Source organism: Capsicum annuum, chromosome 7 (genome assembly GCF_002878395.1).
Source record: "Capsicum annuum cultivar UCD-10X-F1 chromosome 7, UCD10Xv1.1, whole genome shotgun sequence".
Classification (NCBI taxonomy): domain Eukaryota; kingdom Viridiplantae; phylum Streptophyta; class Magnoliopsida; order Solanales; family Solanaceae; genus Capsicum; species Capsicum annuum.
The window spans coordinates 63,003,299-63,025,685 of record NC_061117.1 but is presented as its reverse complement, the minus strand read 5'-3'; the positions used below and the strand labels follow the sequence as shown (position 1 = coordinate 63,025,685).

The 22,387-nt window shown below is 35.5% G+C and overlaps 1 long non-coding RNA gene and 1 pseudogene across 1 annotated transcript; one reads left to right on the top strand and one right to left on the bottom strand.

Moving 5' to 3' along the window:
- Positions 1 to 399: 399 nt before the first annotated feature.
- On the top strand, positions 400 to 11,311 carry LOC124885578 (annotated as a pseudogene).
- On the bottom strand, positions 10,559 to 11,452 carry LOC124885579. The gene is made up of 2 exons (XR_007042740.1): positions 11,311 to 11,452; positions 10,559 to 11,206 (listed from the first exon to the last, which is right to left on the bottom strand). It is a non-coding gene; the product is annotated as an uncharacterized LOC124885579 (long non-coding RNA).
- Between the last annotated feature and the right edge of the window lie 10,935 nt (positions 11,453 to 22,387).

Below are 22,387 nucleotides of genomic sequence, written 5' to 3'. Positions count from 1 at the left end.
AGAAAAGAACAAGAAAGAAGAAAGAAAGAAAAGGTAAAAGTAGACCTAAAGTGAAAAATAAAATATTAAGAATATAGTATAATTAACTATAACTATATACCATCCAATTAAAAAAATGACGTATGGACATTATAAAGTATTTTTTGTGTTATTTTTCCTCTTGCACGCACGAAGTTTTGTGCCATGTAACTTATTAAGGAGCAACTAATTTCACTTTAAACTACAATAAGGGGTAAAGAAATATCTGTAAAATTAAAGTGCTAAAATAAGTTATGGCGATAAATTCATGGGTGAAATGATGTATTTTTTCTTTAATAAAACTATAAATGCAGACAATAGAGCATTAATTTAGCTTTTAGAAACACTTGTTTGGATTGTTGAACTTCTCCTCCTTTGGAGAGATTTGGGGCTATAATTCCAACTACTTTTGTTCTTCAATTTGGGCCTCCAAAGATCCACATCATGTTGGACCTACACTTCCATCATGACTTGTTTTCATTGCTAATTGCCCATTAAAATATCTTGAGGCCCATTAAAATGTTTTGATATTCTCTGAACTTTAATGACGTTGAGCTGCCATGGATGCTATCACATATGACTCATCACCGAGACTGACAAGCTTATTTAGAGATTCACTATGTGCCACCAATGCATTCTATGTCTATCTTCAAACTATGGGCCTCAACAATGAACACATCCTACACCATCACTCCGATGGGATTGCTCTTTATCTATTCATGAGCTGAAATTTGTGAGCTACTCAAAGTCATTTCCATACTCATCCATCAAGCCATCGACTCTGATAACACATGGAGAGTTAAACCAACCTAAAAGTGACTTTTAGCATGGGTTGATGTTTTCTCCCCTTGGGTCAAACCCAGGATTTTCAGGAGGCCCTCACGGTATTGAGAGTATCATTACTCTTTATGTAGCTACTATTGAATTTCCAATGTACACACATTATGGTTTGGTAGCTGTTTCTTTGTCCATTGCATCTGCAATTATAGAAATGGTGGTAATTTCGTTAAAAAAATGTGTGGCAATAGTTGTATGTCAGGAAAGAATTAAAAAACGCTTACCTTTATGTAACTTGCCTTTTCATGTGAGCTGACTGATTGGATCATATTCATTAAGTATTTCATGTGTGCTAATTGAGACTGAATTTGTCTCAGTTTTCACTCACCATTTTATAGATTACCTAGTTCGATCCTGATGTATGATTATTGGATCTATTTAAAAGGTTATATTAATAAGAGCCTCTCTATTTCGTCTGAAATAGTGGTATGAATAGTGTACACTTCCCGCTTTCCAGACCCCACTTTGTATGCGTACACTGGGTATGTTGTTGTTGTTTATAAGGTTACATTAATATTATAGCTGATTTGTCAGCAAGTGGCTATCATTTCAGTTTTCTGGGTTTGTAATATCTATGGCTGGTGAATTTTATAGCAGGAGAGAATATTCCAGTTAACGAGCTTGATGAGAATGTGGTGGAAATGTATATAGAGGATATGAGGGCTAAATGTGAAGAAACATTTATCCCATTTAAGAATGTATGCAAAAGAAAAAGTGTAAGCTTTCTCTTCCTTTAGTTTGTTAGATGTTTTTTAAGGCAGAATGATTGTCATCTGTGCTAATGTCTGAACATCATGTAGGTCGAAATTGTGGTGCTGGAAGGGGATAATATTGTGACAATGCTTCTAAAATATGTAGCTCAGGCTGGGATTAATAGTCTAGTGTTGGGCTCTTCCTCTCCCAGTTACTTTGGCAGGTATGGCATAGGATCAAGATGATTTGCATTTGTTACATATGTAATAATGTCTTATATCGGTTGTATGACGGTGCTCAATAAGATAATAGATTACTGCAATGAGGTTTTTATCATGCTCATATTCTTTTCCATGGTATGGCAGGCAGAGATATCACATGTTCGAATTTCATTGCCTCATTCATTAAAGAATTTTCAAATTTCTGGCCTATGGAAACTAGTACAAACTGCAATATAGCTAAAAAAAGGTGTCACTTATCTAACAATTAAAATTGGTGGATATGAAGAACCATTCCAGCTTGTATTTGGTGGGTAATATGGAAATAAAGAAATCAAAGATGTTTCGGTCACATGGAAGAAAACATATACTAACACTAAAGTACAATAGCATTTCACTTTTGGCTTATTGAAGAAAAATGTATATGCGGTTGCTAGGCTCAGAGATTTTCTGAGTCCTCTCACTGATTAGTAGTGGAACTTTGTTTTCTTTGAGGCTACAATTGTAACACATAGCACCATCTTAATGTTCATAGAGTAATAGAACATGTGCTTGTTATTCGGAAAAAATAAACTTTGATCAGAGATGGTCACACAATTCAGCAATTCAATTTTCTAATTATGTCATCTTTTAATATGAAAATTTTGACTGGTAATATTGAGGTCCTTTCCTTCTGATGATTACATTACCCAAACTGTAGTTGATCATGATTAATCTAATTGTTTTGCATAACCTCCATAGTGGGTTTTATGTTAATCTGACGATTTTGATCTTTGGGCTGCAACTTTATCTTTTACATGATAAGATGGTGATTCTTCATTTTAAACTGCTACTTGTTAATTTTTTTTAATCAATTTAACCAGGAGACTGAAGGATGGAGGTGTACCCATCAGCAATTCTCAAGCATGCTCCCAAGTCTTTTGATGTTTATGTGGTGTCAGCGAATGGACTGGTTAAAAATTCCTTGAATCCCTTGTTATCTACGGGTACATAGAAAGCTCAGTCATTACCTTGATCTCCTTGGTCATTTCTTTCTGCCTTTCCTAGGGTAGTAGTTTCTAACTTCCAACAAGTGCTTCCATTCTGAAACACAGAAACAGAGACTGAACTTCATACTATCAAGAATCCAGTGCATCTTGTGCCTAGATGGAATTTCACTGCAGAGCATCATCACTTGCAGACTTTACTCATCTCGATATTCCAGCGTTGTTACATGGTAACACTTCTAATCATATCAGTCCTCAGCAAAGATGCATTCAAAATCTAGAAGAACCAGCAGCAGATCTGGAGGCAGTGAAGAGTTTCCATTCTTCCACTTACTCGGAACATGTGAGTTTGATCTCTTCTTTAATTCTTTTTAGCAAGCTTTGTCTTGAATATTGTGCTTTCATATTCCAATGTCATATTAGAGTATAATACACTTGTAGCTGTGGAACGTATTAGTATGTTAGGTAGTTTTTTGATGTCATTGAGCAGTCAGACATTCAGGTTGCAATACACCTTAACGTTGTACAACCAAACGTGTGAACATTTGATCCATGCCCAAAACAAGGTAAAATCTTGACCTATTTTATTTTACCTCAACATGGGTAATTCTTGAGTGCTCCTATTTTATACTGAAATCAACCAAAGTTTGTATGCTGTCTGTCGGAATCAAGTTCATGCATCCTAATTTGAGTTACCATTTGAAGTGACGGTAGAACATTGTGAGGCACTATGGCAAGATACCTATCGCCTGACCATATTCTTGTCCACTGTTGCTATCACCATATCAGAACATGACTCGCTGACTGTCTTTCAGGTCCAATTACTTTCTCCTGAATGCCGTGAAGAAACAAGAAGAGTTAATGCAGCCAAAGAAAGAGGAGAAAGACTTAAGGAAAACAGCTGCTGAAGTGAAGAAGAAACATGTAGAAACTGAGAGGGAGGTCGAGATAGCAAGAAAGTTGCTCGCCAAAGAAGCTTGTGAAAGGCAGAGAGCAGAGTTGCAGGCTCTCCAACAGTCCTTAGAAAAACAAAAAGTTTTCTGATGCGGATCGCACCACTGAACACACGAAAATGGAGCAAAAACAGTCCATAATCCAAGACCAAACCGAGACAAGGTCCAAGCCGAAAATTGCTTCAACAATAACACAGCAACAAGATAACAAGGTGTAATAACACCTATTTCAGCGGACAACCCAAACTAACAAGGAGATTAACAAGATTACAACAACAATAAGAGAACAATGACAACACACGGATTCAATAGAACAACAACAAACTACTACACGATTACAAGAATGGAAAGATAGATAGTGTGACATACAATATTACAAGACTAAGAACTAAGGTGTGTATCAAACACCAAAACCCTTAAAATATGTAATACTAACACCAATACTCTTACGTGGACACAAGAGGGACGTCAACACAAGTGAATCCACACATGGTTGACCTAGTTTCGGCCAAAGGATCTTTCTTACCGGAGAGAAATTTTTGAAAGTATTATACAATTTTTAATATCATCAAAATCTAATGAATAAAATCCTAACATGTTCTATGTATAGTGTATTACAAAATAAAGTGTGAAATGTCCAAAATATCCTTTGATGAAGAGTGAGTATCTAGGTGCCCTTGGAGTGTATTTGATGGACGGTTTTGGAGTGCTTTGAGGTCCTCCTTTGCACTCCACTTGCACACTCCAAGTTTCGGTTCAATACACTCGCACTCATCCATCTTCGTGGTCGTGCCCATATCATTTTCAATGCAGTACTATCATGTGATGGCAGGTATAGGACACTTACTACAGAAGAGATTTAAGTGGCTACTGATATTTTTTCCGAGTCAGATATTATTAGTGAAGGAGGCTATGGGAAAGTTTACAAAGGGAGCCTTGATCATACCCCTGTTGCCATCAAAGTTTCAGACGCATCACAAAAGAAAGAGGAATTTCTCAGAGAGGTTCTCCTCGAAGGGGTAGGGCGACGGGGCCGGACGAGATACCGGTGGAGTTTTGGAAGTTCGTTGGAGAGGCTGGTGTAAGGTGGTTGACTGGATTGTTTAATGAAATCTTCAAGACGGTAAAGATGCCCGAGGCTTGGAGGTGGAGTACCATGATCCCTCTCTATAAGAATAAGGGTGACATCCAGAGTTGCAATAGCTATAGGGGGATTAAGTTATTGAGTCACTCTATGAAGATTTGGGAGAGAGTAGTCGAGGTGAGGCTGAGACGGATAGTGTCTATTTCGGAAAACCAGTTTGGATTTATGCCTGGCCGCTCGACGACGGAGGCAATTTACCTGGTGCGGAGGTTGGTGGAACAGTATAGGGAAAGGAAGAAGGACCTGCACATGGTGTTTATCGACCTGGAGAAGGCTTACGACAAAGTCCCCAGGGAGGTGCTTTGGAGATGCTTGGAGGTGAGTGGAGTACCGCTGGCATATATCAGAGCAATTAAGGACATGTATGATGGAGCAAAAACCCAGGTGAGGACGGCGGGAGGGGACTCAGAGCATTTCACTGTCTTGACAGGATTGCATCAGGGATCTACTCTTAGTCCCTTTTTTGTTTGCGTTGGTGATGGATGTGTTGACGCAGCGTATTCAAGGGGAGGTGCCTTGGTGTATGCTTTTTGCAGACGATGTAGTTCTGATAGATAAAACTCGAGGGGGTGTGAATGACAAATTAGAGGTGCGGAGGCAAACTCTTGAGTCTAAAGGGTTCAGGGTGAGCAGAAGCAAGACAGAGTATGTGGAATGCAAGTTTAATGACGTGAGGTGGGAGAATGAGGTAGTAGTGAAGCTGGAATCACAGAAGGTATGTAAGAGGGATAGTTTCAAGTATCTCGGGTCCGTGATCCAGAGTAACGGTGAGATTGACGAGGATGTCTCGCACCGTATTGGGGTGGGATGGATGAAGTGGAAGCTCGCGTCGGGGGTGTTGTGTGATAAGAAGGTGCCGCCCAAGCTGAAAGGCAAATTCTACAGGGTGGTAGTCCGTCCGGCCATGTTGTATGGAGCTGAGTGTTGGCCAGTTAAGAACTCCCACATCCAAAAAATGAAGGTGGCAGAAATGCGGATGTTGCGCTGGATGTGTGGGCTGACTAGCGGGGATAGAGTGCGGAATGAGACTATCCGGGAGAAGGTTGGTGTGACTCCGGTGGAGTGCAAGATGCGGGAAGCCCGATTGAGATGGTTCGGATACGTGAAGAGGAGGGGCATGGATGCCCCGATTCGTAGGTGTGAGAGGCTAGCGTTGGATGATTTTAGGCGGGGTAGGGGTAGGCCGAAGAAGTACTGGGGTGAGGTGATTAGGCGGGACATGGAGCAGTTACAGCTCACCGAGGACATGACCCTAGATAGGAAGGTCTGGAGGACGCGAATTAGGGCAGAAGACTAGGGCCGGTTTGGGTTGCTAGGGTAGGGAATTACGTGGTGGAGGTTTTATTCTTGTTATGATTCCGTGTTCCATGTTTTATTACGAATCTGTGTGCTTTCCTCTGTTTTCTAATACTTATGGGTGCCGTATATATGTTATGTAATCTAGTTTTGTGCTTTACTATGAGTTTGTGTGGTATCTCGTGACTTGAGCCGGGGGTCTATCGGAAACAACCTTTCAACTTCTTTAGAGGTAGAGGTATGGACTGCGTACATCTTACCCCCCAGACCCCACTAGGTGAGAATACACTGGGTTTGTTGTTGTTTCTTATTCAATATTTATGCATTCTTGACCATGGCTGCTTGCCATCCAAAGGTCATGTGCATTTTTTTGTGAGAACCTTCTGTAGCATTATTATCCACAAAAGTAGTACCTCCGACTTCATATCATTAATAGGTTCCTCTCATCTCTCTCGTTCTCTTTTTTGAAACCGGTAACTTTCATCACTCTCCTTTTCTTTTAAAGAGCTACAATCAATACTCTCTGATTTTGTATACCAATGTGGCTTGTTTAGTACCTGACATGATGCCTATGTCATGCCAGTAATTTTTTCACTTCAGGTAACTGAGGCAATGTCATTCTGGCTAAACTTCGACTTTTAATTAATTTCATAGTCAATGATTTGTAGGTTGAGGTTCTAAGCCAGTTGCTTCACCCACACATTGTTTTACTTCTCGGAGCCTCTCCGGGAAATGGCTACCTTGTTTATGTCTATATGGAAAATGGAAGCCTGGAAGATCACATTTTCCAAGGGAAAAACAGACCTCTCCCCTGGTTTGTTCGATTCCGGATACTTTTTGAAGTGGCATGGGCTCTTGCATTCTTGCACAACTCAAAGCCTGAGCCCATCGTTCATCGAGATCTAAAGCCAGGAAACATATTGTTGGACAAAAATTACGTGAGTAAAATTGGAGACGTGGGTTTAGCGAAAATTATGTCAGACATTGTCCCAGAAAGTATTACAGAGTATAGGAACTCCATTCTTGCTGGCACCTTTGCTTACATGGATCCAAAGTATCTAAGAACTGGAACTCTGAGACCTAAGTCCGATCTGTATGCTTTTGGAATAATAACACTCCAACTATTGGCTAGTTGTCATCCTAATGGCCTCGTCTTGAAATTTGAAAAAGACATCGAAATTTTGTAGAAGTCTATCAGAAAATTCAAATTCAAGTTTTTGGAGGCTATTCTAACGAGTTAATTTCTTAAAATGTCATTGAGCTTGTGTAAACATCCCACTAATTAGATGTAATTACATAGTATCAATTAGGAATAGAGAACTAGTTGCAATTAATTACAAAGTTACATTTTATATCCTTTTTTAAATAAAATTTATTATCTTTTTCTTTTAGATTTCTTTTTTATTTCTATTATTTTAATTTCTTTTTTCTTTTTACTTTTTTTTTATCTTACATTATTCATCTTTCATCCCTTTTCTTCTCATTTTCCAACTTTACTTCTTACGATTCAATATAATTACTCTTTTTTTTTTCTTCTATTTAATGCATTATTGAATTTTTATAATTTTTATTCTAGTGTTTGAATTAGAGTTGTATATTATTATTGAATGAGGTTATAGATTTGTGTGTTTTTCGTTCTTCTGAATTATATTTACTCGTCTGAATTTTATACAATAGTATTATGTTTCTCTTGGATTTTGAATTTATGTTTCGGTTTATTTGTTTTAGTATTGTAGACATGCTATTTCATATTTCATGTCAATATAAATTGTCTAATCACATATAATTTTAATTTTTCTATGGCTTTCCAAATATGTCCTTAACTATTTTTTAGTTTCACCTTATTTTGGAAAGATGTATATAGTTTAATGACAATATTTTCCTAAAAGAAATTAACAAAAGTTACTTTAGCAGGGTGTTTGCATAAGTTCAATGGCAATTTAAAAAATTAACTCGACAATTTGAAGTGACATACAATATAAAATAATAAGTCTATAATACTAAAACAAATAAATTGAAACATAAAACAAAACACAAATTGAAAATTTAAGAAAAAGACACAATACTCTTATATAAAATTTCAACGAGTAATTAATTCAAAAGAAAGGAAAAACACATAAGTCATCTCATTCAATAATGAAATACTACTTTAATTCAAACACTAGAATAAAAATGCAACAATGCGCTAAATGAAGAAAAAATACGAGTAATTATATTGAATCATAAGAAGTAAAGGTTGGAAAATGAGAAGAAAAGAGATGAAAGATAAATAATGTAAAATGAAAAAATTAAAATTAAAATAATAGAAATAAAAAATTAAATTAAAATAAAAAGAAATTAAAATTAAAAAAGAAATAATATGTAACTTTGTAATTACATCAAGTAATTGCATCAATTTTCTATTCCTAATTGAGAATTGGACTATGTAATTACATCTAATTTCACTTTCCTTGTGGTTCTCCAAACATATCCTTACCAATTTCTTAGTTTTACCTTATAATCGAAAGAAGTGCATCGTTCAGTGACAATATTGTCCTAAAAGAAATAAAATTGACTTTAGTGGGATGTTTATATAACTTCAATGATATTTTGAGGAATTAACTATAGCAATTGTTAGTAAGTAAAATTTACAAAGTTGAATGACATTATTGGAACAATAAAAAGATAAGTGACTTTAGTAGGATATTTTTCAAAGTTGAGTGACAATATGAGGAATTGACTCATATTCTAACCTAAATCCTGAATTATGCCTATAAAAAGGGATAAATATAAAAAGGGACAACTATCCATTTAAAGTTTCTTGAATACCCCATATTCGTACATAGATAGAATCTCTAATATCCCCAAAATCATGGGATATTCATAAAGAGATCATCCTACGTTCGAGAAATACGCCACTAACGACGCTCGAATTATGAAGAAAATCAAATATCCCACAAAATCATGGGATATTCATAAAGAAATCATTTTACGTTTGAGAAATACGTCACTAACGATCCTCGAATTATGGAGAAAATCAAGAGATAATCAAGAGAGAAATCAAGGAAGGAACAAATTTGTACCCACATCGTTTATCAATAAAAATTATTGTTTCTTCATATTTTTATTTATGGTTGAAGTTTATTTTCCATGTTAAATTATGTTGCAAACTAATTGACACGCTCTGTGAGACATCAAAATTTTGTAGATTCTAAAGAATTCAATTTCTATTAGAGTTTTTGCAAACTACTTTACCCTAAATCTAGCTTGGAAGTTACTTTACCAAAACCATAAATTCTTCCTCTATAAAGGGGCAAATATTCTTTGAATAGGCGTCTCCAAAATCCCACTAAATTTATTAATCCATATTGGATATTCATATTTGTAGACATCAAAATCTTGTAGAACTCTACAAGAAGAATTCATATTCTGTTAGAGTTCTTGGAGGCTACTCTAACCTAAACCTTGAATTATGCCAATAAAAAGAGGACAAAGGAGGCATCTTGAATATCCCATAAATTGATGAATATTCATAAAAAGAAATATGCCACTAACGACCCTCGAATTATGAAGAAAATCAAATATCCCACAAAATCATGGGATATTCATAAAAAGAGCATCCTACGTTCGAGAAATACGCCACTAACGACCCTCGAATTATGGAGAAAATCAAGAGAGAAGAATCAAGGAAGGAACAGATTTTTACCCACATTGTCTATTAATAAAAAATGTTGTTTCTTCATATTTTTATTTATGGTTGAAGTTTTTTTTTTCATGAATTAACCAAACTTGCCCTTCATCTCTTCTCTCATAAATCAAATCTGAAATCTATAGCCTCATAAAGATAGAAACTCAATGGGTACTTCAGGACTCGTCACCAATCTACACTCCGACAATCCTTGAAGTAGAAAGTATTTGTAGATATCAAAATTTTATGGACTATAAAAAATTTAATTTCTGTTAGAATTTTTGGAGACTACTTTACCCTAAATCTAACTTGAAGGCTACTCTACCCAAACCTGCCTCTATAAAGGGGCAAATATTCTCTTGAATAGTCATCTCCAAAGTCCCAATAAATTCATGAAATATTAAAAAAAAAGATCAACATCTACAAGATCTTCAAGATCCACAAATTCATAAAATATTTATAAAGAAATCAAATATTATAATTTCATAAGCTCATGAAATATTACAAAATTATCAAAATCCTCTCTTCTTAATTGATCTCTCTTCTTGATAATCAAATACATTAAGAATATCCACAAATCCTTCCTTAATGGAGATCAAATCCAAAAATTTCTACGTTCGAAAAATGCACCACTAACGGCCCTCGAATTATGAAGAAAATTCATATCAAATCCAAATATTTCTATGTTCGAGAAATAAGCTACTGACGGCCCTCGAATTAAGGAGAAAATCAAGAGCGAAGAATCAAGAGAAGAACAGATTTGTATCCACGTCATTTATCAATGAAAATTGTTGTTTCTTCATATTTTTATTTGTGATTGAAGTTTATTTTTCATGAATTAAATTATGTTGAAAACAGTTATAAACGCTAACTTGCTCGCAGATGTACTTGATAAGTCAGTTGTAGACTGGCCATTGTTTGAGGCAGAGGAGCTATCTAAGATGGCTCTTCATTGCTGTAAGCTTAGATGTAGAGATAGACCAGATCTTGAGACTGAAGTTCTTCCATTTCTGAAGAAACTTTTTGAATTTGCAGAGATGCATGTCAAGGTACAGGGAAAGCTTAGGGCCCCTAGCCAGTACTTCTGTCCAATCCTTCAGGTGAGAATTCAAAGTCGATGAGATTATCTGATCTTTTGTTAAGTGCTCTTTTCTGAAACCCTGATTCTCATTCCGCTGCCTGCTCTACTATTCTGCCACTTCTTTGCAGGAAGTAATGGAAGATCCACATATAGCAGCCGATGGCTTTACGTACGAGCACAGAGCAATGAAGGCATGGGTTGACAGACATAACGTGTCACCTGTGACGAAACACAGATTGCAGCACCAGATGCTTACCCCAAACCGCACTTACGCCTTGCCATACAAGATTGGAGGTCACGTTAAAACCAGTGCCTGAATTCAAAAATCGGGTAATTTGTGCATAATATCATATAGCCAAAATAAGGTGTAGATAAGCAATAAAAGGAAAAATTGGATGGAAAACAAACTGGACATACTTTAGATATTGTGGGAATGGCATCACGAGAACAACAGATAGGTGTCACTCTTGTTCATTGACATCACTCAAAAGTGTATAATAGCAAAGATTGCAGTCTTGTAAGCATTGTATTGCTTGTGATAGTAGAGAACACAGACACATGTAAACATTGTGTTACAGATTCTGGGGATGAAGAAACAAATTACATGCACATTATCATTCAACCTTGTGAGTCTGCTAATGGAGTCTGGTCTGTATGCTTTTGAGTGTAATGTCATCAAATGCAAAGACACTGAACAAGTTATACATCATCATCTGGGAGGAAGGCAGAACCGAGTACTCCTTATTGTTGGCTCTAGATGTCCAATCAAGGTGGATGTACGAATATGCGCACACTCATTGAGTGTCTAAATAAGACACATAGTACATGAACGGCTATAAACTCGAGCGCATATTGACCGTGGAGAAACAAAACTCCGTTTTCAGGAAATCGCGCACTATGGCCTCGTACTCCCTGAGGGAAATTCCCGGAGTTCGGAGGCATTGTTGTACGAATTCTTTAATGGCAGTTATGAACTCAGCAAAAAAACTTTTGGCGATGGTACGCGTATTCGTGAAAATTGTGTGAACGACAGATGCTCAAATCATATAATAGCACGACTTTTTGGGGATTGATAAGCTGTAATGCATGTCCCTTTAAAAGATTGTAGTGCTCAACACTGACGCACGGATTGATAGTAACATCACATACAGACCGTTTTTTACGATTCTGCCTTGGGCATGACCGTATGACTTAATAACACCCACCTACCATATTTCGTTTATTTTAATTTTCTAGTGAACTCGATTATAAAATTCTAGTTGAGTTTATGATTCAAATTTTTATTATAAAATAAGGATAAAATATCAAACTTAAAGAAAAGAAGAGATAACTTCATAGAATTTTAGTGGTATTTTTGTTTACTACTTAAATCTATATATAAAAATGTACCAAAAAAGTGGCTATTTACAAATCACCAAACTTGTTCCCTAAGCTTGTTAAGCTTGACATCAAGTTGTCAATTTGACCAACTAACTTTGGTGTTCAATTTGAATAAATAACATTTGATGTTCAAGTTCAATTTGTCTACTAACTATTATCTCTTATTAATGACATTCACGCATATATATGTCACATGACATCCATATTACATAACACTCCCCCTTGAATGTCCATTAATAGATAATATATATCGTTAAAAACCTTACTAGAAAAATTCAATGAGAAAAAGTTTAGTTAAGAAAAAAGAGTACACATATCTTGTAATACGTCTTTAGTGTTGCCTCATTAAAAATCTTACCAGGAAAATCTGATTGGGACAAAACCTTGGTTAAGAAAAAAAGAGTACAACGTGTATTTTACTTTTCCTAATGAAAATTTTATTTGAAATTTGTAGTCGGTGCATTTCATCTTATATCTTCTCAAATATTGATGTTGGTAGTACCTTAACGATCAGGTTTGTCAATTTATCAGCTAATCAAATTTGTTGAACATTTGTTTCACCTTTCTTCTCAAGATCATGAGTGAAGAAGAACTTTGGTGAAATAAGTATTGTTTTGTCTTCTTTAATGTATCCTTCATTTAATTGAGCTATGTTTGCAATGTTATATTCACACATTATAGTTGGAATATCCCTTTTCAAAAGAATCACATATTTCTTGAATCTATTGAGTCATTGATCTCAACCAAGCATACTCCCGTCTTACTTCATGAATGACTATTATCTCTGCAAGATTTGAAGAAGTGATAATTGTTATTTGCTTCATCGGATGTCATGATAGAGTTGTGTCTCCATATGAAGTAAATAGCTATCTGGGATTGAATTTCATATGTATCAGATAAACACCTTTTTAATGTATGTTCATTGATGGACAAATATTTTATTTGTTAAATACTCCAAGTACACATCAAGTAATACTCATTGTTAGCTGGCTCATTAATCAGAAAAACCCCGTGGGACAAAACGTCAGCTAAAGAAAAAAAAGTACAATGCATATCATACTCGCATCAATTAAAACATCACTTTATTCTTATAAATGATGCTCTACAATTCATAAGTGCACCAACTGCACTAAACATGATACTTACTAACGACGTTCATAAGATCAAAATTAATCTTTTTTCAAGTTAAGCAATCTTATAATCATTGAGGTATTCAATGGAATCGTTTTATAACCTTTTAAATCTCTTAAGAATTTTCATATAACCTTTGTCATCTAGCTAGACATGACAATAATATTTTTAGGTAAATAAATAATTTTATTTCACCAAAACAAATACTCCCTCCGTCCTATTTTACCCCTCCCAAATTTCCTAATTTGTTGTCCCATTGTACTTGTCCTTTTTAACTTATCAAGACAAGGCAATTTTTTTTCCATTATACCCTTAGTGTAATTGATTACTCCTTATTATTAGCATTCTTGAAAAATGTTGCAAAGATGAGTACCATTAAGAGTACACCATTAAGAATATAAATGGTGTTTTGATATTAGTCATCCATCAATATTAGAACTAACAACAAGACACAATTAAGAGGGAAAAAATGGTAAAGTTACATTACCAATCATTATATTCTTAATAGCCTTGCCATCCCAATTTGGGACGGATAAAATGGGACGGAGGAGTATTTATAAAACCAAACAGAGACAGACCCCTTGTTTCTTAATTTTTAAAGAAACTGAAGGATGCTAGTTTTAAGAAACTCAACTAACATCTAGGAGTCCCAAACTAGTAAGCATCTAAATAGACAATACAAACAAGTGAAATATAAGAAACCTATAACATAGCTAGACAATTCTATCAGGGTACTACATTTAGCTTTAGAAGAATCGGCTCCCACCTCCTGTATGTTTGGCCTTGTAAATAAATATAGAGGGCTATTTCTCTGCATACCCTATCCTCTTGATAACTTCTATGTTAAAATCTGATGAGTTTCATGTTGATCTTCATTGCAAAAACACAACAGATGATAACCCCTCTAGCATTATTTCCTCTTGGATGTTTTGTAACCCAGTCCACTTCCAAAGTCCAGTTGCCAATAACTCTATGCACATCCAACCATTTCATTAATCTCATCCATAAGCACCTAGTGACATAATATTCCAAGAACAGATGGTCATGAGTTTCATCAGCACTACCACAAAACACACACACTAGGGTACCTGAATCCTAACTTTTGCTAGTCTCTCTATAATAAACAGTCTGTGTAACAATGCTAGCCAAAGTATGAATTTGTGTCTGGGGTAAACATAATGATTTAAGAGAATTTCTTTTCATGAATTTTGGGAGCTATGGGAGTATTGCATAATATAACTTTTTGATAAAGAACTTTGATCCTTTCACACAAGAAGTCAGCTTAGTCATCAAGTCACCTTGTAGTCTGGAGCTGTCATAACATGTTGCTTTACACTTATGATTTTCCTGATTGTGCAGGTAGTAATTTTGGGGCTATCATAGTTCTCCACAGGGTCAGTTTTAAAGTAATAATCATGGACATAATTAATACATAACTAGTCCTTCTTTTCAGCTAGAGCCCAGAGTTGTTTTGTGATTGGTGCTTTATTTCACATATAGAGGTTCAGGATATTTAGTCCACCTGCAGACTTTGGGAGGCATATCTTGTCCCAATCCATAAGAGCTTTCTTTAATGTCAAAATAGAACTAGTCCGTAGGAACACTCTACATACACCAATTATCAGCTTCATGGTCTTTCTAGTCAATAGGAAGATTTGTGCCCAATAAGTTTGAATACCAAATAATACAAATTTAATCAACTAAAGTCTACCTACATAAGATAAAATTTTAGCACTCCAACATGTCATTCTCTCAACAACTTTGTCAACTAGTGGTAAACATTGTTCAATTGTGAGCTTCTTTAAGAAGAGAGGAACACCAAGGTATTTAAAAGGCAACCCCTCTTCACTATAACCCAAATAATTAAGAATCAGTTATTTCACTTATGTATTTATTCCTGAAAAATATATAGAGCTCTTTTTAATGTTAACCTGAAGTCCTGATATAGTAAAGAACCTTTTAAAAGCTTTCTGAAGCAGTGTGGAAGAGGTAAGGTCAGTTTTGCAAAATAATAGCAAGTCATCTGCAAAGCATATGTGTTTAAATCTAAGTTTTTCACACCTGGGTGGTACTGAAAACCTAGGTGCTCATCTAAGATATTCAACTCCCTATTCAGGTATTCCATAGTTATCACAAAAAGGTAAGGTGACATAGGGTCTCCTTTTCTTATACCTCTCTTCCCCTTAAAAATTTTTGTAAGGCCACCATTTAAGACTAGCGAGTAAGAAACTGAACAAACACATTGCATGACCTAATTAATTTATTTTACATGAAAACCCAGCTCAGCTAGCATACTATTAAGGAAACACCACTCAATAGAATCATATGTTTTCCTAATGTCAACTTTTAATACACATCATGGAGAGAGCCCCTTTCTAGAATACCACTTGAAAAGTTCATAACTTAAGAGTATGTATTAATTATCGTCTTCCCTCAATGAAAGATGATTGAGAAGGCCCTATAATAGTACCTATTACTTATTTAATCCTATTGGTGAGGATCTTAATGATCAATTCATAAAAGTATTGCAACAGGCAATAGGCCTAAAATCCTTGACCATAGTAGGGTTAACACATTTAGGGACCAAAGTTACTGCAGTGCAGTTGAAGGATTTCAACAACTTTCCTGATTTAAAGAACTCCCTTATTAATTTCAACACATCACCTTTGGCAGTACTCTATTGACTAGTAAATAATTCCACAGAGAAACTATCAACCCCTGGTGCTTTGTCTATTGGCATATGATAATGCTCAAATTACACTCTTGAATAGGTGTAAGTGATGGTTGTCAATATAATAACCCAACTTAGGTTGGGGTCGGATCCACAAAGAATGAAGATATGAAATTCAAAGATCGAGAGTGTTACAAGTCAACTAAGAGTTGACCCATAGTGTGTATAAAAAAATGTAAATGTAAAATGGGGGGATTAGTTGGATTTTTTAAAACTGAATGTTACTTTACTTATAGAATACTATCTTGAGATTGAAAATACCTAGGGTGTAATTAATTGGGAATAGACCTTGGGGTTATATCATTCCAGGTGTGAACTCATGCATGGGTAATACAGAATTTATTCAAATTTATCTAAGAGTTATGGGTAGGCTAGATTTTAGAGGTATTATTGTCAATCTTTAAATAAAACACCAAATGTCACAAATGGGTTCTTTCGAACACCACATAAGTATAATAATTTCACCAATCTATTGTCTCAACTAACATCCTTGTGTCTAAGAGATGTTATTAAATAAAATAAATAAAGCTATCATTTATATTTCTCACTCATATCTCCTCTTTCAAGGATGATATGGGTTCAAAGGTAATTGGGGTTTGCAACCCCCAATTCTTAGTTAAAGCATGAAATAAATGCAAAATCCATAATAAATAGCTAATTATAAAGATAAATAAATAATACATATGCACTAATCACAACCTATTCAAGCATAATCCTAAGATGAAGAATCAGCTACTCATAAAGAGAGAAAGTAAAGATATGTCAACGTTTTCATTAAATTGATCCATGAAAAATAATGAGAATGCAAATCCAAGCTTTGGTTTTCAACAAATGTTCAATAAAAAAGCTTAATCCTTCACTTAATAATCACTCTAAATGTGTTCTTCACTTAAGAGTAATACAATAATGTTCAAAGATAATGAAAATGAATTAAAAACCCCTATTTAAGCCTCAATCCATATTTGTCAAATATTACAAAAATGTCACCTTGCTCTTGATCTGCTTGAGCAGATCCAAAATAGATGGAGAACAGATCCATAGAAGAAGGAAAGTGGATCCATAGTAGATTGGGATAAGATGGGGTTATTTTATTCGTTTTGTCCATTTGCTTGCGCTAGTGGCTTCCCGACACACCCATGTGGTCTTTAGTGCTCTTTTCTTCCATATTTGACCTCTCATTGACTTGAAAGACTTGATCATATTCCCTTTTTAACCTTTACCTACACAAATGAGCATTAAGTATGAGATTAACGTTAAGTCAATGAAAAAGCATGATAATTTAAGATTAAAAGGTTCTAGCAAGTTGTCAAATTAATGACTTATCAACCCCCCAAACTTAAAACTATTTCTTTTCCTCAAGTAACTGAGAATAATTCAAAGATATAGGGTATTTACAACTCAAATAATCCCAAAATAAATATATAATAAATGAGTAAGCTAACAAAGCTCTACAAAGACTTCCCAAACATGTCATGGCAATAAGTAAACCAAAATTTTTCAATAAGCACATAACTATGAATCAAGGATGCAAGTTTGTCAATTGAATCTTTTAAATCAACAAATTATCTCAAGAGGTGACACAAAATCTTTAAAGATCATCTCAATCTTCATAGTGTAAGTTACCACGCCCATTTACCCAAACTGGGAGTAAGACTTCACCTTCTACCCTAAAGTATCGATGTCACTCACATGCACGAGTTAGATCTACACACAAAAAATATTTCAATTCTTAAAGGAGCTCAAATAATGAAAGAATTCACACTCACTCTCGCAAAGAAATTCAAGTATAACTAGTAGAACCATAGGCTTGCCCTTTGTGTTTTTCGCCATAAATGTAAACTTACTTAGTTTGGAATCTCCAGGGTTTTGTGGGTCAAGATGAAGGTTAAAGGTGCGGGGAGGAATATATATGGATCAAGTGACTAAAATACCTCCTTCAACGCAATCAGTTATCCCCTTTTACTCCAAAAATTTTCAAACTATCTACCTTATTCACCTTCAAATCATTTCCTATGCTGCCCTAAACTTTTTCAAGAGATTTTATAACTTTAAGCTCTTCTTAGACCCTCATTTATCTTATTTATCTTCACGCTCTATGGGTTAGGTTATAAAACTTTATCATCAAGCATATCTATTGTCTCTTAAGCACATGATTTGACAACCTTACATACACCTTTCTTAGATTATATTAGCATATCATATCCCCCCCCCCTCAAACTTAGAGTTTGAACCATCCTTACATTATACTTCCAAATATAAACCCCTTCAAACTTAGGCTTTCACCTATAATTCACTTTATAGACTCATGCGATGCATCAAAGTAGGTTAAATATGAAAAGAAAGCTTTTCAAAATGGTTTAGGTATTTTAGCATGGTTATTATTACAAGGAGAAAGAAAAATGGGCAAAAAGCTTAAAAGAGTTAGACATGGTTAATTTTGATGTCATATTAGGGATGGATTGGTTGTATTCGTGCCATGCTTCTCTAGACTGTCGAACCCGTAAGGTTGTCTTTAAATTCCCTAATGAGCCAGTTATTGACTAGGAAGGTGGTTTCCTAGCTCCTAAAGGGAAGTTCATACCGTATCTTAAAGCTCGGAGATTAATCCCTAATAGGTGTCTCTATCATCTAGTTCAGGTTAAAGATTCTAACTCTGAGGGTCCTTCTTTGTATTTCATCCCAGTGGTAAATGAATCTCCTGAGGTCTTCCCTGATGACCTTCCCGGTTTTTCTCTTGATAAAGAGATTGTATTTGGGATTGATCTTGTTCTGGACACTCATTCGATTTCTATTCCTCCGTATAGAATGGCTTCGGCTGAGTTGAAAGAGTTGAAGAAGCAATTATAGTATCTTTTGAACAAGGTTTCAACCATCCTAGTGTGTCTCCATAGGGTGCATTGGTATTATTCATTCATAAGAAGGAGGGTTCCCTTCGGATGTGCATTGATTACCGAAAGTTGAATAAGGTGGAAGTAAAGAATAAGTACCCTCTTCCAAGGATAGACGATTTGTTGATCAGTTGCAGATGCTAAATTTTTCTCCAAGATTGATCTTTGGTCAGGGTATTATCAGTTAAAGATTAGGGAGTTGGATATCCCTAAGATTTCCTTCCTTACTCGGTATGTGCATTTTGAGTTTCTGGTTATGTCTTTTGGATTGACCAATGTCCCGACGACATTCATAAATTTGATGAATAGGGTCTTTCATTGGTTTCTAGATTTGTTCTTCATTATGTTCATAGATTATATCCTGTTGTACTCAAAGAGTGAGCTGGATCACGGTAATTACCTCCGTATAGTGTTGTAGACCCTAAAGTGCAGCAGTTGTATCCCAAATTTTCAAAATGTGAATTCTGATTGAAAGCTGTCACTTTTCTAGGTCACATTATTTCTGGTGAAGGGATCATGGTGGATCCACAGAAGGTAGCAGTTGTTAAGAAGTGGCCTAGACCCATGACTCCAATCGATATTCGGAGCTTCTTGGGTTTAGCTGGTCACTACAAAAGGTTTGTGGAAAGTTTTTCTTTTATAGCTTCCCATTGACTAAGTTGACTCAGAAGAAGGTAAAATTCCTATGGCCTGATGCTTGTGAGGGTAGTTTCGAGAAGCTGAAGGATAATCTTACTTCGGCTCCGGTGTTGACTTTGACAGAAGGCACAGATGGGTTTGTGGTATAATTTAATGTGTCCCATGTGGGGTTGGTTACATGTTGATGCAGTGATAACGTACAACTTACATATTAATTTAAGTGCAAGGCGGTCATCATCAATATATTTACCAATCTTTGGAGTCGGGGTCGAATCCACGAGGAATAATGTGAGTGACAATTAAGTTAATTTGAAATAATAGATATTAATTAAATTCAAACCAATAGTACATGAAGATAAAAATGGGAGAGATAGGTATCTACCCTAATGTTTTGGTTTTTTCTAGTATAAATTCGGGGCTACGAATAATTAGAGTTTTATCGATTAGGCACAGATCTTGGGTTTTTGTATTACTAAGGGGAGTGACATGTGGATTCTAATAGTCAACATAATTTTATTAGATCAAGTGTGGGTAGGTTTGGTTATAGGTTTTAATGCTAGTCTTCCAATAAAACACCAAACTTTACCCATTGATTCTTTCGAATATCTAATGGGTATGTTCAGCAATTGGTAACGAAACCTCAATTTAGGCATCCCTATTTCTTGGATAATACTCATGGTATAGTCAACTTCATAAATCAACCTTATGTCTAAGATAGTGATAGATTGGCAAACTATACACATAATTGTCTACCATTGCTTTGGTCTCCACATCCCTCTTTCAAGGATGATATGAATTCCTAAAGTTCACCCAAAACCCTTCTTTCAAAGATAGCCTTGAGCTTTCTAGAGTTTAGAGCTTTCACCCATGAAAACTATAGTGGTATTTGGGGCTTTCACCCACAAATCCCAAACAAATTGGTCAAGCAATGATAAAACCCATCAACATGAACTACCAAGTAGAATCTAACAACAACAAACCACACATACTTTAATCCATATTCGTACATAACCCCCCGAGGTAGATCTAGCTACACATAAGATAAATAAGTAAAGATATACCCATAATCTCCATTGAAATAATTTACTGAAGACTAAGTGAATGTTACTTCAAACTTTGGACTCCCACAAATCTCCAATGGAAATGAGATACTCTTCCGCTTAGAGGCTACTCCAATGTATTCTTCACCCAAAATTTTATACAATATTTTCTTCTCCAAAAATAGAGGCTATGAACTCAAGAACAAACCCTAACTATTGGATAAGATGGAATATGTTCAATGAATGAGATGCTTAGGGTTTTAATCCACTTTTGTCAAATTTGGGATCAGCCACGTGCATTTTTAGTTCTACCCTTGGGCTGCATTCTTCTGCCATATCGCGATCATACAGGCTTGTCCGCGACTATAATTAGCTTCCGTGATCGTGGTTGATTGACTTTTCCTGACTGCCTCGATTGAGGTCATCAGACCGCAACTGCGGTAACTGAGGCCAGTTCCTACTCTAAGTCTTCAACTGCACTTTCTTGCTATCTTTTGATCACTTTAAGCTCCAATCCACATCTTTCTATCTCATCAACTCTATGCCTGCAAAGTGTGGATATTAGTGCATTTAATCACAATTATGTCTCATTTATTTATTCATAACAAGGTAATGTGCATGAATGTTGAGTGCGAATGAGTGGTAAAATCACCACTCATCAACACCTCCTAACCTAAAGCTTTTGCTTGTCCTCAAGGAACACTACCACTTACCATAAGACACAATTATCTATGCCCAAACTTTATGCCTTAAAGATCACAATAACGTCAACCTAATTTACTACCACAAGTAGCTCATTGCTCATAGGCTAAGATATTTTCACTACTTCCCTCATCGTGGAATGCCATATCTAAGGAAACACAAGACTTCATAGAGCAACCAAGAAACAAAAAACCATTACTAAGCTATACTCCATTTGCCTCATTGCTCATAAGGTGACAAAATCACCCACCTTAACTTGTTACATGCCAACCTCATAAGACAGAGAATTTCACACCAAGCCACACGATATGCAACAAGGAATTTTAAGTGCAAAAACTCTCTCCCTAACAAAAAGAAATCTCTATGAAAAAAGTGTCATACCATAGGCTTACCCCTATTTTCAATCGCCACTACAAAGAAAGTACATGGTCAGAGATCTCCAAGGACTTTTTAAGCTTGTAACGTAGGTTTGGGTTAAGGTAGGATATCATTTTGGACTAACATAGCTACACTCTTCCTTGAACATCTACATCACACTATTTAATCCTCTTTTTTCACTATTGGCCACTCCTCTTTGTTTTATATCTTTTCATATGCCTACTTTTTTATTCCTTCACCACTTTTCTTTAATTTTTTTTCTTGCAACTCTCATGCACTTCTTTCCTTTGTTGAACTCTTTCTTTTTCTATTCATTTGTTCTCCAAGAATAGGCACATTAGGCATTTAACTAACAACTTTGTGGCCCCAAAACTCTCTTCCATCAATCTTTACCACCCCCAACTTAGGCTTTTATCCTCAAGTTGCATTTTCAATTTCAAGCAGGGTATGGTTCAAAGAGGGATAAAAAAATGGTTCACGATTTGTAATAGGTTTTCCAAAGAAAGGTCCAAAGTCTCAAAATGAGTAACTAGGGATTAATTTTATGCACAGGTAAGCTTTTTAGGCTAGAGTGGTTTCTAAAATCACAAAGATGGCCTAAGATC